This window comes from Anas platyrhynchos, chromosome 1, assembly GCF_047663525.1.
Source record: "Anas platyrhynchos isolate ZD024472 breed Pekin duck chromosome 1, IASCAAS_PekinDuck_T2T, whole genome shotgun sequence".
In the NCBI taxonomy this organism is placed as follows: domain Eukaryota; kingdom Metazoa; phylum Chordata; class Aves; order Anseriformes; family Anatidae; genus Anas; species Anas platyrhynchos.
This window is the reverse complement of record NC_092587.1, coordinates 123,496,068-123,510,290: the sequence shown is the minus strand read 5'-3', so window position 1 is coordinate 123,510,290 and position 14,223 is coordinate 123,496,068. Positions and strand designations below refer to the sequence as shown.

General features: G+C 37.7%; 2 long non-coding RNA genes across 2 annotated transcripts in view; one reads left to right on the top strand and one right to left on the bottom strand.

Moving 5' to 3' along the window:
* Nucleotides 1-11,282, top strand: part of LOC139999498 (uncharacterized) — a 63,975-nt gene extending 52,693 nt beyond the window's left edge. Inside the window, exon 3 of the long non-coding RNA XR_011804973.1 lies at nt 8,415-11,282. This is a non-coding gene — a long non-coding RNA (uncharacterized lncRNA). The remainder of the gene's footprint in view (nt 1-8,414) is intronic.
* Nucleotides 1-14,223, bottom strand: part of LOC106014861 (uncharacterized) — a 173,178-nt gene that overhangs the window by 102,638 nt on the left and 56,317 nt on the right. The window lies entirely within an intron of this gene.

Genomic DNA, 14,223 nt, shown 5'->3' with positions numbered 1-14,223 from the left:
TTAATGTCACAAGTAATGGAGAATCATTTCCTGGTGCATCTGGAGGCACCTGCCCTTGAAAATAAGAGTTTAGTCTGCCATGTGTAAAAATTTCTGTCTTTCTATCAGAAGACTGTTTGACACAACCCACCTTTGCACTGAAAAGACTAAGCAAACAGTATACTTATTTATTTCTGTGAGTCTCTCCAGGAGAAACATTGCTACAAACTGAGTTTAGTATTATTTCTTATTTAAATGTCATCTGACAGAGTGAGGATGAAACATTTCTCACCAAAAAAAAAAAAAAAAAAAGGACTCCCATCACTACCAGTGCTACAAAAGTGACAGTACATTGTAAAGGATCACCCAGATTGCCCACATCACTAGAACTGGAACTGGGGGTGCTTTGAATAAACCACATTGGCCTCAGGCTTACAGCCTTGTGCCTCAGGGGAAATCTCAGCCAACAAGTTCAATGGTAGTCTATCGCTGTTTCCCAGATTTGGGAAGCCTGCAGGTCATGGAGGTATGGCCAAAGAGGACAGATACTTGAAGGATCCTATCAAAAAGGGACTGTTGGCAGCACAGATGAAGGAATGCATGTGTGGGTGTCCAATGTTTCCATAAATTCCATTTTGGGAATATTTGTGGGATTGGTTGCATTTTTCCCCTCTTATTTATATTTAACATTCCCTCGTTGGTGGGGAATACACTAATATTTTATGACTTTCTTTTATCTTTTAACATTTTTAAAATGCACTGGCAACACACTAATCTGGCTAACTTTGACTTCCTTTGAATAATTTCATATTTCAGTACTACTCATCCAGTTTTAGCCAATCTCAGTACTGACCAAGTTAAAATAAATGTGGCAGAGGCTATGAAGGGAGCAATTCACTTACCAGAAAAAGGCAGCTACTTTGGGGACAGATGTTTATTGTGGAAAAAGCAACGATCGAATGAAAATGTCAGGAAAAAAAAAAAAAAAAAAAAGCAGGGAGTTACAGTCCCTGCTGTCAGGAAATGTATTAATTTCAAATCATCATCACTCATGCACAGAAATGTGAATTATTAAAAAGTACATAAAGATTCTCTTTAACTTATATTCTCTCTAAAAACTGAATAATACTCGGGTGTTGCCTTCAGCTGTGTAGGTGATGTGGCCATTATTCTCTCAGCCCTTATTCTCACCCACCCACACACTTTTGTTTTGCCTGATGGCTGGAAAGGCAGATTCTGCTTTCCTTTGAAGTCTCTGGAAATGAGAATAACACCTTGCTGCTATTTAGCCCTGCTTGCTGGCAGGTCTCAAACTGCTTTACAGTAGCCATCAGTATTATTACCCCCATTTTACCACTGTGGAGATCAGAGCCCAGGAAACAGCAAGTTGGGTTTGAGGACACCCAGTGAGCCAGAAGGAGAAGCTGCAGGAACCCAAAGCCTCCATGCCTTGGTGCTGGGTTGTTGCCTCTCATTTTCACAGCCTCAGTGGCTCCCTGGCTTTCTTCTCAAGTTGCAGGAGCAAAAAGGTTTGTTATCATCTCCCCCATTTCAAATCTGGGGGCTAACCTACCTCTGTGTGTGGTGTTACTGCAAGTACAGCATGATGAATAATACTTTGCATACTCTCAGAAAAGGTTATTTTCTTTGCCATGGTACTCTAGATGGAAGTTCCCAAAAGCTTACCTGCCTATGAGCTAAGGAACTTCCTTCAGAAGTCCTCCATTTTCTTCAGCCTCCATTTTCTCACGTCAGGTGCCCTATTTGCTCTGCTGCCTAGGCAAAATAGCTTTATCCCTATTTAACATTCACCCCACTGAGGTATTCATCAGCAGAAGCAATGCTTCTTCTCACCTCCATTCAGGTAAATTAATACAGACAGCCTCTTCTAGTATCCCTTCATATAATATGCTCTCCACTTTCCTAACCATCTCATGAGTCCTTGTCAATCTTACATTCTGCTTTTATGCAATCATTTTTGATCCTGGGTGATCAAACTATACCTGCCAGTGGTGTATGTGTGCACTCTTCTCTCTGCAGGAGATAACTTGCCAAATGCAACCTGGGATTCCAGGGATTTTGGCTTTTCTGTCATGTTGACAGCTTATATATGATGTTACCTGTGTTTATCTTGGCTTTTCTCCTTCTCTGCCATCTCAGCAGAGGAGCACCTAATGACAGCAGGGGTGCTTGTAACTAATATGTCCATGTATATCTTATTTTACACTGCGTGTTGTGAAACTAACCCAGTTTCTACACCGTCCTTGAATTCTACCTGTAAAAGATTCTGAATGCCCTGTCTGCACCCAGGATGTCATCAGCTAACCATATTAGTACACTCTCACTTTTTGTGTAAAATAACCCACATCTCTTGCAAAGTTGTTTCTTGAAGAAATAAATCCATTTCCCCCAGCCTAAGGTGTCTCACTATTTCATTGATCTCATAGGCAAAATATTCATTTTAGCCACCATTAATGAGTCCTGGTTTTGTGCATGCTTGTGTGTGAGAAAGGGGGAAATGAGGTAGAATCTGGAATAGATCTGGAATAGCTGTTTTCACACTGAAAATCATTTGGAACTAATGGGCAAACATTCCCAGCGAGAAGCATGACAGAAAAGGTAACTGTACTGCTGCAGCCAGGGCAAGGTGGAAGAGTAAGGTGACTTCAATTTAGGCTAACTGCAGCAGTGCATGGCAGTATTATCATTATCAAAGGACATTAGCAGTCTATACATAAAGTAAGAGAGGGAATGAAAAGTGAGAAGGCAGGAAATAAGCAATCGTTTTAGAAAAGGTGTTTTTTCCAGAGAATTGCATCACAAGAGGGATAATATCTGAGGTCCCAAAAAACTGAGAATGTTTTTACATACACTGAGCTTATCATCAATATGGTTCACTACCTCCTGGATAGAGTGATTCTTGACATACGTAAGAACAAAGGAGGCACTGCTTCAAATTAAAGTGTCCATAAAAGACATTTTAGAACAACCTGATGAATTGAGATGTTAGGGTGGGGTTCATTTGGCTGTTGCTGTCTGTAGTTTAGGAAACTGGACTGAGCTAATCAGCTAAACATCTGAGAGAGAGAGAAGGATCATATGAAGAGACGAATATTTTTAAAAAGTAAAAAGAATTTTCCACTTGAAGTGTATATCAGTCTCCCTTGACCATAGTGCTAGATAGTACACACACATTTTATGCAATTAAAGTGGATTAATATAAATTTGGGCATATAATTTTAAAATAAAAATATAAATGAGAAGATCAAATTCTGTGCATAAGACAGTCCTAAAATAAATTCTGTAAATTACTGAACTACTAAGGGCGAAGTTAGTTAGTTTAACCCCAGTGGGCAGCTAAGCATCACACAGCCACTCACTCACTCCCTATTGCCCCAGCAGGATGGGCGAAGAAAATCAGAAAGGCAAAAGATAAAAACTCGGGGGCTGAGATAATAACAGTTTAATGCATTATACATAATCAATTAGTATTTTCTATAAAAAAAAATAAATGATGAGAATAATTGTCAGTCTTCACAGCATAATGCTGTCACTCATAGTACTGCTACTAGATGGGATCTGGGCTCCTCAACATATTCCTAAATGTTTCAGGAAGCAGAAAGAAGGACACTGATAACATTAGCTGACACAAAATTTTTCAGAAAAGACTAACCTAAAGCAGACCATGAAGTATTACAAAAGATAATACATTTTTCTATTTAATTCCATATTAGTAACTGCAAAGTGTTGCAGAAGGGTAATGTTCTGCTTATAGAGAGACAGGGAATACAGACATACATGTGCATGCATAGGTATGCATGTATGTACAGGCTATTATATGCAGACAGACAGGTGGTAAATTATCCAATGTTACTTAAGAAGAATAGATGGAGTCTTCCAAAAGTCTTTGAATACTTTGAATACAGGGGTTCAATGCTCAGGAATTATCTAAGAAACATAGGCTATTAAGAATGTTAAGGAAAGAAGAGAAAAAATCAAATGACATTATGATACTGTAAATTATTGCTGTGCATTATGTATGCATTGCTCACCTCACCCCAGCTCTAAAGGGTATGCTGGAACCAAGTTACAGAGAAAAGAAGACCAAACTTGGAGAACTGTTTTGTTACAAGGAGAGTGGATAGTTTAGATGACAGATAATAGATAACGGACTACATAATACATGACAAAAGGGGAATATGGCTGAGGTAGAGATGATGAATAGCTAATGATTCATTCACTCTTTCTCACCTTACAACAGCAGGTAGACTGATAATGAAATTATCAACCAGCAGTTTGAAAGCAAAAAAATACCTCTTCAGACAAGACTGGAGAATTAATTCTCATCGGATGTGGTGGAAACCAAAGCATAAATTTGCCCTCAGGTGTCAGTGAGATTCATTGAATGTAGGGCCACTGACACCTCTGGTCTAGAAACATCTGAACAAGGTCAGAAAGTTTCTCATCGAGAAGTTCCCAAAGTTGCATATGTGTGCCAGAAGAAGGACCCCTGTACATTTGCCCTGTCTCTTAGAGAATTAGAAATCTCTCTAAAAGAATTAGAAATTCTCTTTCTAATCAGGTAAAGTTTTAGATATCATAAAGAAAACTCACGGGGATATGTATGCATTTGCAGCTTTAGTACACTTGAATGAGGCTATATCATACTTTTCTTTTTTTTTTTTTTTTTAATGTTTCCTACCTGTTTCCGTAACTCAGCATTCTATCTTAGAGAAAGGAAAAGAGAACAATGCACTGCTTCCCTGTTTCTGTTTTCTGATTGAGCTCTTTTCCCCACAAAATATCGACTGATAACTTTCCTGGTTTTGTTACTGGTACCTTCAGTTTATTTGCAGAATTAATCTCTTCATTCTCTATAAATACAGAAATCTGCTTTTTTATTTTTCCCATTTATTAAAAAATAAATAAAAACAGCAACACAATAACAACAATTAACTAAGGTCAGGGATATGCTGTAAAAATCACATCCTCAGATGGAATAAATTAGTGTAATACTATTGGTTTCACTGCAGCCATATCAATTTGCAGCAGCTGAATATTGCTCCAGCACTACGATTCAAATTATCAAGAATGTGAAATGCTGCAATATTGATTCAGAAAAGTCTATTTGACTTTATTTTTCCAAATTCATTTGCTCCCAGATCCATTAAACATAGTAGGGGAATATTTCTAGAATGCATATCAAGTACAAAAATTTAAACTAGGGTCCAAATTTGCCAATGCATTTAGGAATTTTGAGGCCTTCTTAGTCTCTCAAGTACTTTATGAGTCTGACCCTTGTGGCATAAGATTGCATAAATAGCCTGTTTAGAAAATGTCACTCATGTGGATCTTTTTTAATGTAGTCCTAAATATTATCCTGGTTATTTTTTGGTAATGACAGTAGTCCAGTAACAGTCATTGGCAGTGTTCTTCAACAGAGCTATAGACATACCCTGCCTTGAGATCTCACAATTTTTGAAGACTGTATGGGGAAGTGTCCTTAAAAATTCTCTCTTCAGACTAAGGTTGCATCAGTGACTCATCCCATTGTAAAATGGCTAATTTCCTCCAGGTACCTCAGTAAAAATGGTTCTTGAGAAGGTTTGTGAAGGAGTAAATGACCTTGTGGGTCAGGTTTTGTCAGACAATCCATCCATAAAGTCAAGGTTAAAGAAAGTCTAAAGGGTTGTATTCAGATTGTCTGTTATAAATGTGCATTTTCCTCGTTATAACTGATTCTCTTCCATGACCATAAAGTCTGGCAGCAAAGTTGGCACCATGATTTGCTCATTTCTCAAAAATCTTAAATGTCTTGACAGCAGCAACACCTGATTTATGCACCTCGTGCCTATTGCCTACATATGCACTAAAGACAATTGTGGATAAAGGACAGACAGGCAAATATAGCATTTGTAGCAAGGCTGAAGGAGCAAGGCACAATGTGGTGACACAGTGGACAAGAAGATATTTTTGTTGTAAGTGTCTTAACAATGAAGGCAAGTTTGAGCTACAAACAGTGGTTCAGAGTTCCTGTGAACAGGGAATGCCACCATGAAAGCAAGGAACAGGAAAGCTGCTGTTACCAGCTGCTGTCTGTAAGGGATGACCTGGGGCCAGGACAGGTACAGCCAAGGAGACTGGCACTGCTTGAGGGCTGAGACAAGAAAGCTGAGATACAAGGTTGGGGTGGAATTCAAAGGCGAGCTACGTAAAATGCTGTAAAAGAAGTTGCACTAACAGAGAACACCCTACAATAAAATTGGAAAGCCAGACACATGCCTGTGGTGCAAAGGAGAAGGCATGGCCCAAGATGAGGGAGCAGGAGGACCTTGCAATTTAGACACAGGATGGGGTCTCAGTCAAATGGTTTGTTATCAAGCTCTGCCACAGCTCTGCCATGTGATTTTGGATATGCCATTGCATCTTTCTCCCAGTTACCTATTTATGAAGTGTTAATCATATTTTATTTCTAACACTCGTCTTGTACCTGCCAGTAAATTTGCTGGGAAAAGGATAGCCTTTATTTGTGCGTATATGCGTGTGGGGAAGCAGCTTTCTATAACAGAATCCAGTTTTCAGTGGAGGCTCTAGGAACCACCATAAAATCAACTTTAGTTTATCAATAAAACATAATTGTAAAATTGCAGGCCTGAACGATGCGTTAATTTTAAGATCTTCAGCCAAAAAAAAAAAAAAAAAAAGTAAAAATGGAAAAATAGAGGATGTGTTTGAGATAGATATTGTCTTCTTACTTTTAACCTTCACCAGGTCCTCTAAGATATTTATATTTAAAAAATGTAAGAATATACATCATAACCATAAGCAGTCTGCGTGTGTTAGCATTATAAGGAGTACTGGTAACCATTTTTTTTCTACTTACAGTGTTTGTAACTGGCGTCTACATTTACTAGCATTATAAACGAGTGAGAGAGGGGACAGTTTTTCTCCACACTCTGTGTATTTATCTTGTGTGTTTGGCAACATTTGGAACCAGACCAAAACCAATTTAAGTCAATACTCAGTTTCATTTGTTCCGTTTATAGCCCATTTCCCCTCTTGGTTTGCGTGGGTATTTCCAACAGCAACAGAGAAGAGAAAATATTTCAAAGCAAAGCAAAATGAGGTTATATAACAGCAAACAAAGGCAGGAGGTTTCAAGGGGAAAATGTGACTCCTGAACATAATTTTAAGAACTTATCTTTACACAGACTGCTACACACACTAATATAATTACAGAAGTACAAATCCCCCACACACATACCAATGCACAGGGTAAATACAGTTACATCAGTGCTTATATCAGCATAGCTTATTTCATTATAGAAAGAGGAAGATGCTGTGCTGGTACTAGACCTAGATACAGCTTACATCCATGTTACATTTATTATGATTTTTTCCTTAAATATTTGCACTTCTAATATATATAGTCAGGCTGGTACAAAAACTGGATGTAGAGTAATACTTTTTTTTTTTTTCTTTTTTTTTTCTCTTCTTATTTTAAGGTTCTTTGTCTTCTGAGCACCTCCTTCAAATTATTACAAGATGGGGAGGGGGCGGAGGGAGCAAATTATTATAAGACTTAGGGGGTAGCCACCTACTGGAGAGAGACTTCACTCTAGTGATAAGCTGTTTATGAGTTGTTTAACCCAAAAGAGTGTTCTCTGCTTCTGTGACAGCTGCTGAAGGTGAATAATACAAAACTCTAGCAGCAGTCAAGGTAACCCACCCAGCATTATAATAGTCAGGGAAAAAAATGGCTTGTATTAAATAAAATGTGTTGAGTTAGAAGCATTTTTTTAATTCAGATGTTAGAGGTGTGTGTCTTTTTAATGGCTCACTGGTTACTATGGGAACAAGGGCTTTCCCCTCTCCCCCAGGTTTTGCCATTAACGGAGTGATGTCACTTCATGTCGTTCTCTGAGCTGGTTCAGACAGCATCATATATTTTTATTTCAATATACAAACAGCCACCTACAGAGAAAGAAAAGGTTGATTTTATTTATTTATTTATTTTTCAGGCACAGTGTTAGATAACACAGCTAACTGATTGCAATAGATGATTTTTTCCACTTAGGTTTATTGACTTTTTTGCTCCTTCTTTCCTTCCCTTCTTTTAAGTATTGAGAATCTTATATCTATCACATCTTTTGATGTCTCTTTAAAAATACGAGATAGACAATCAATTGCAGTACAATTAGTAATTGTAAATCTGCACAAATTGAAATAATTTCACTTACTGCTTAGCAGCTGACATAAAGAATGCAAATTAGAAGGTGGAACTAAAATTAAGCTATTGAATCTGGGAATCCTCAAAAGAAAAGACCCTGGGTTTCAGGCTGTGAAGAACATAGGCTTCTTTTAACACGATGAGAAAGAAGAGAGAGCCAGAACATGAGTTTAATGAGCACATGCTTGTTTGCTTCCTTTTCAAGAGACATCGAGACTGGCAGCACTACAGTGCGTGGCTGTGTGGATGGCTATGAGGGCACAATAAGCGCTCTTGCCCTGACTTCCTTCGGCTCTGATGAGCACTCCACTCGCTGCTTGGCAGAGAAGAGGAAGAGCACAACAACTGCTGTGTCGTGTGCCCATTCCCTCCACCTCCACCTCCCACTGAAGGAGGGGAATGCACATACCTCATGTCCCTGGGTGTCCAGGCAGGGCTGTGCCATCTTTTGCTGGGATATCGGACCTGAAAAAGGACACCAGAGCACCTTATCCCTGCGGCGGGAATGTCACCTCCTACATCTGACAGTGAAAGGATGCTACAATAGTGGATTTTTTCTTCCTCTTATCTTTTGTTTTAAACAATGTCATAACTGAAGGATGTACAGAACACGCTGATTCCTCTGAGCACTGCAGTCACGCACAGTTGCGCTCTATGTACAGTATCTCCCAGATGCAGTCACTTTGCTTACAGCTTTAGGGCTCTGTTTTTGTCTCCTTGTCTCTTGGCACAGAGGCACGCACCCAGATTTCCCAGTTCACTCTTAATACCTTGCAACTTGAAAAGCAATTATTTTCCATTGGCATTTCTTATTTCATTTTTCCCCTCTATCTTCCATCTAATTTTGCTTTGAGCACTCTTTCATGGGGAAGTTGAATCAGATCAAATGAGCTTTGCATTTTGTTCTGAAGTTAATGTGCTCATTGTCTTCCTGAGGCCTTCCCAGGCCTCCTAAATCTGGGATATGTGCAGAAGAAAACTATGTCCTTCACATCTCCCTAGCTCCATCACAAGCCTTTCACTTCTTTCCAGGTTATCAACTGAGCTGTTGAAAATAGCCTACAGAGGAGAAAGGGTGGGAGTGGGCTTGATGGCCAGAGCCAGTGCCATGAGAAGCAGTGTGGTGCTCTGTCCTTCAAGGGTTCAACTCAGAGACTGATTTGGGTTAATTCAGATACCCACTAACAGACCTAATGGGTTTTTTGTTTGTTTGTTTGTTTGTTTGTTTGTTTCTGAAATAGGAATGGGAGAATAAAAAAATTAATGACAGGACTGCTTATTGCCCTCTCATGTGAGTTGCAAGGTAAGAAGCAGTAAGACATGCCAGCAAAAGCAGTTTCAAGGCCAGATTCACTAACTTGTCATACTAATGCCCTGTCAGAGCATTTCTTTGCTGCCCAAGTGACCAGGGGTAGCTGGTAGCTCTGGCTTCTCCTCTGGCTTCTCCAAAATCTTAGAAAGCTCTTGTGGATGAACTTGCTGTGAGTGGGTGCTAAGATTCTTTGTCTGTCCCAGCCTTCTCCATGTACCCCATCTGGTTTCTCATGATACCACATAACCAACATCACACATACAAGGTAGATCAGGTCCTTCCTACAAGACTCTGGAGTCACCCACTGTGAATCCACAGAGAACTTTGCAAGCAGCCTAAATCCAGGTTCAGCTCTCAGGAGCAAGATTTAAGGTGCTCCATCAGCTTCAAGTCCTGGGAAGCTGGGAGGAAGATGGGTGCAGCCCAGGAGATCTCACTGTCTTCCTTTTGCTTTCTGCAGAACTGGAGACCATCTGAAATCTTGTGCCCCAGCTCCCCAGAATCTTTCCTCTAAGGCAGCAATGAAGAACTCAGTAGTGGTTTGCACTCCATGCTTTTTCCTACACAATGTGTAGTTGCCACAGATACCGTGCATACAAAGGCTGCATTTCAGACTGTAACAGATCAGAGGGAATTTCAGAGCCAGGCTAAGCAGGTGCAACTCCACTGATAACTCCCACCTGCACCCCTATCTCAATTTGTTGCCAGTGTAACTCTATCACGAAAAGGTACGCTCGGAGGACGCGTTCTGCGATGCAGCCTGGAAGGCATTCTGTGGAGAAGAAAATGTCTGTTACATTGTTCAGTTATACACGACAGACCATGGAGGACATTCCCTGTACAATGTTTTGAATGAAGAATTCAGTGGAGAGGGGGCCCTTTCTCAGTTTAATTTGTTTATAATTCTTCAGGAAGTTCCTGCTAAGGCATACTAATGTCACAGTGGAGAACAAATCACTCTGGTGTGTCACACAAAGTCAAACCTTTTCATCTGACCTGGGAGATAATTTCTCAAAACAATATCACTATAGTCAATAGGAATTATAATTAATTCATTGAGAATATGATTAGCATTCATAGAAAAGAACTGACTGCAGATGTGCTTAATGCCTTATGAATTTTTTCTTAGGAGAGATAGATATAAGGCCTGAAAATCTCTTGTTATTAGTCTCATCTCAAAATAATCATATTTACCACTTGTCAGGCTGCCTTTTGGAAGTATACTATATTAAAAAGCTGTACATCAAAAATAGAGGGTTGACTATTACAGGAGTTGTGTCCTTCAGTATTAATAGCTAAAGAGCAACCTCTCCTCTCCATCTTCATGTCTGTCTAAGCAGTCAAGTTGCAGTCAAGGCAACTTGACTGCTTACAATTGAATCTTAGACTGATTTATAGATATGATATTTTAAAAGTTGGAAGGTTGTTGCAGCTACAATGTCATCGACCAAGTCTGTATTATTTTTTCTTCAGTGACCATATTGCTTACTTAGTAGAGGTAGTTCTATTCATATTCCTAGTAGTCACATTTCTCCTTGGAAATGTCTAAACAGTTATTGGGTGAAGACAGGCAAAGAAAATAGGAGTGGCAAAAAACAATCTGGTAAGACTTCAGTAAGGAATCTTATTGACTTACAAACTACCTAGCTCTAATTCTGAAACAAAACAGCAGTAATAAAATAAAATAAAATAAAATAAAATAAAATAAAATAAAATAAAATAAAATAAAATAAAATAAAATAAAATAAAATAAAATAAAATTATTAATAATAATAAATCTTATAAAACAAGGAAAAGGTACTAGTTTTATTAGTAGTACCTTTTTAATATAACTTTATTGTTGTCTCTATTAAAACAACAGGATGGTGCTACTTTCTTCACCTAAAATATACATATGTAATTTATCAAATTTCTCCAACTGCTTTGACTAAAACTACTGTGTTTTTTGTTGTTTTATTTTTTTTAAGTAGAAAATGTTGAAATAGTTATACATTGATCTAGAATTTTGCATTGACATTTCAGTTTGAAAATTACTCTGAAATACCATTCAGAAAGGTGAAAAAATGTAAAGCAAAGAAACAAAACCAGTTTGTCTGATTCAAAAGCAAATACCTTGTTGGACTTGGATAAAAATTTTTAAAAGGTTGCTCTGCTGAAGCATGAAAACAAACAAACAAAAAAAAAAAAAAGTAAATTTAAAATCAGTTTTTCTCACAGTCGTTCACTTCATGAAAATTCAGATATTTACACAAATTCATTTTTGACATAATAGATTAATCAGGCCTCAACAACTCAACAGACTTAATTGTTCTGTAGTTTCTACACTAGAAATAACTGCTTACAATCATACTTTATCACTGTGTTCTTTGTTGTTTTTTTTTATGAGTGAACGATGCAATTCTGTAGGAATGTAGGTGGAATCCTCTTGTCCACAGGTTGCAAATAAATGTTTATTATTTTTATATTACTTATGCATACAAGTTGACTGGAAAGGAGAAAAAAATACCTCTGTACCTATTGGATGATCTAGAAAGAAACCTACTGGCATGTTTGAAACACTGTTAACAAATTTATTTTATTTTATTGTGACACCAAACAACAGAGATGTGTATAAGTGATATGAAGAAATGTAAATCACAGTAGAGAGCCCATGAAAATTTTTCCTTGCTTAGGAGCTCAAAGGGATGACTTAGTTTTTTGTTTTGTTTTGTTTTCACTTTAGATCTTAGATTTCTATTTCTTTATTTATTTTTAACTTTAGTTCCTCTAGGTCAGTGCACTGATTATTTATGGTTCTGGCAACTTGCATGCAGACAGGTCTGGGTTCTCTTCACTGTCACAGGGGGACACTGTAGTAATTCTATTTCAACATAAATTTATGTTTCATTTTGAAAAAATATTATTTTCTGGACATTTCAAGATGTCTTTTCTCATTTTTCTCTGCTATTTGGTGTTCCTCTCACCTTTTATTTGTCATCCTATGGTCAGCTCAAGGATTTTAGGCCCTGAATATGCAGTGCCTGAAACCTAACTAAAACTTGAGTATGCAATGCAAGAAATATCCTTTACATGTCCTGTCAGGTAGAAGTCTCTGCTGTTGAATAATTGTACTTGTTTGCATTTGCATTTGGGTCTCCCAGGATGGTATGCACACTGCCATATGGACAAACTGCTTCAAAGTTGTTACACTGTCGTATTACGTGGTTCATCAGCATGGCTGGGCCCTGTGGCCTATGATGGTAGGCCTTATTTTGCTGTAGCTCTCTATTCAAAAAAGGGCTTGTATGCTCTTGCTCTGGGAGATCTGCTTGTGCACAATGCTCTATTGATCATTCCTGGGGGAAAAAAAAAAAATAACCCTATAAGGATCCTCATAAGGTTGAGTATAGATGAATGGTATAGGAGAAGTCAGGAGCACTCACTCAAGGAAGAGCAACCAAAATACAACAGAAAGTTTTACCATTTAATCCAATAAGTGTTTGTCCTTGGGTCCTACATGTTGCCCTACTCATCTCCTTAATACTTCCTTCCTATTTCTTAGCTATACCAATATAAGAAAATACTGTAATTTCTTATTCATTTCAAACATTAGAAAAGAGCTTTCTATCCATTTGACAGTACATTATTTTGTCATTGCTCTCTAAATTTCCCATACTTTTCTGAAGACATTTAATATCAACATTCATGTAATCCTCCACATTCCTTTCTTTCAAGGTGATCTTTGTATTCATAACTTAATCCTGGGAATGCCATCCCTAACCTTTTGTACAAAAGTGATGAGAAAGAATAGCTACATATTTTAGTTTAAAATGTGACACTGAAAGTTATGAGTTCTAGATCAAATCAATTATTTTGTAAATGGTAATATGGTTCACATACCAAACCGTGAATAGTTGGCTTTTGTAACAGCAATAATTCTTGGTGGTGGTGGTTTTTGTTGTTGTTGTTGTCTTTGTTTGGTTTTGTTTTGTTTTGTTTTTCTGGGAAAAAGTAACCAAATCAATAAACACTAAGGTTACAGACTGTTTTTGTTGATTGATCTAAGACCTCAGCAACTTCTAAGCAATACAGTTATTGCTGCTGGCCATTAAAAAAATATATATGTATGTTTGGAAGATCTGCTAAACAACTAAAACAATACTATTATTTTTTAAAGCCACATAACTGGGCCATTTCAAATTAATTTTAATCACTGGAGATTGTTGCCTTCGTGTGGAATTCTTCAGGGTACATTAATGTACTTCAGCTTGAAAATGTACTTGCAGCCTGGAAAGATATTTAAAAGTCACTTGACTCTGTGAGGCTTTGCACAAGGTTTTATTACTTCACTGTTATATCTAGTTTATACCATGACTTAGCAAGAAACCACATTTCTAGTTCTATTCTATATATCTGTACAAAGTGTGTTTGTCATTGCATTGGTTATAAAGGTGCACATATTGCTATAAAAGTAAAAAAAAAAAAAGAGAAAAAAAAAATCTTCCTTAATTGACTGCAGGGAGAATTTAATTGATAATGGATAACAGATATGTTTATACTGCAACCAGGTATTAGGTCATTTCCTAGATGTTGCTTTCACATCAGTAAATGGTTTGTTTACTGTCTAACCAGGTAGTAACTCCATATCAGTATGCCTGAGGGACATGAGCATTTCGAGACTATTTCTAGAAATCAACAATCCTTTGTGGGAAGTATTAAAACC